Source organism: Stenella coeruleoalba (assembly GCF_951394435.1).
Source record: "Stenella coeruleoalba genome assembly, chromosome: 13".
NCBI classification, from domain to species: domain Eukaryota; kingdom Metazoa; phylum Chordata; class Mammalia; order Artiodactyla; family Delphinidae; genus Stenella; species Stenella coeruleoalba.
The window spans coordinates 45,454,823-45,456,342 of NC_137159.1; the positions used below are offsets into that span (position 1 = coordinate 45,454,823).

At 40.7% G+C, this 1,520-nt stretch overlaps 1 pseudogene across 1 annotated transcript; it reads left to right on the forward strand.

Annotated features, from left to right (window-relative positions):
* Positions 1-628: 628 nt before the first annotated feature.
* On the forward strand, positions 629-1,272 carry LOC307196224 (small ribosomal subunit protein eS12-like; annotated as a pseudogene). The gene has a single exon. The product of its transcript is annotated as a small ribosomal subunit protein eS12-like (transcript).
* Positions 1,273-1,520: the final 248 nt, after the last annotated feature.

Genomic DNA, 1,520 nt, shown 5'->3' on the forward strand with positions numbered 1-1,520 from the left:
GCCGCAACTAGAGAAAGCCCTCGCACAGTAATGAAGACCCAACACAGCCAAAAATAAATAAATAAATAACACAAGATGAAAGCAATCTGCAGACTACTTATATCATTGTTTACTAATTTCACTGTCATATGAAATCAAAACATATTTCCTTCACATACACAAATTTTAATAAATAAAACTAAAATCTTTTTTCAGATAGAGAATGATGTTTGCAAATGTTTGATATAAAGAGCAAAAACCATAACTAGCTCTATTTAAACAAACTATGCCTTTTCTCTTTGTTAAATTAAATGCTGTTATTTGAATTAATGTTACAATTTTCACACCTTCAAAAAATAGATATCAAGAGGGACCTGGACTAACAAATCATACTAATTTGGCTCTTTTTCCTCTTTGGTATTTTTCTCCCCACTACACTAGTGATTCTCAAATGCAGTCTTGCATTTGCAGTCCTGCATTCTCAAATGCAGTCTCAAATGCAGTCCTAGTGATTCCTGATGCAGTAGCATCAGCTAGGAATCATCTAGGATTCTGTTAGAAAGGAAAACGCTTGCTTGTTTCCCTGACACCACTGTGGAGGCAGAGGCTCGGGTGCATTCAAGATTGGCAGCACCCATAACCCACCACCATGGTCAAGGAAGGCATTGCTGCTGGAGGTGTAATGGACATTAATACTGCTTTACAAGAGGTGTTGAAGACCATCTACATCCACGATGGCCTAGCACATGGAACTCACAAAGCTGCCAAAGCCTTAGACAAGTGCCAAGTCCATCTCTGTGTGCTTGCATCCAACTGTGATGAGCCTATGTGTGTCAAGTTGGTGGAGGTCCTTTGTGCTTAACACCAAACCAACTTAATTGAGGTAGATGACAACAAGAAACTAGAGGAATGAGTAGGCCTCTGTAAAACTCACTGAGAGGGAAAACCTAATAAAGTGGTTGGTTGAAGTTGTATGTTGGTTAAGGACTATGGCAAAGAGTCTCAGGCTAAGGATGCCATTGAGGAGTACTCCAAATGCAAGAAATGAACAAATGAAAAACTTAGCTAAGAAAGGAAGGAAGGAAGGAAGGAAGGAAGGAAGGAAGGAAGAAAGAAAGGCAAATTTGGGGACCTTACCTCAAGACCTCCTGAATCAGAATCACTGGGGTTAGGGCCCAGTAACAACTTTCCAAGTGGTATTGATGCACACAAAGGTTTGAGAACCATACTCTCGGTTGTTGGATCCGAGTACAGGTCCATCTCAAGTTTCCTCAGCTTTTCCATGTTCCACTAGTTTAGATCTAAAGGAGGGGAGAGTGAAAATGGCTTGCAAATGGAATCCTATAACCACTCATATCTGCTACTCCTCCGGCTCACGACCAACTGCCTAACCCATATGTAGACTTAACGTAGTAGCACATGAGGCATCTACTTATGTAGTCCTCACTCAGCTAAAGCTCAAGGACTGGTATTGCAGGATGAGGATGGAGAGGGCTACTATTTTTCACAAGAATTACAGAGCAATTGACTCCTAAACTATG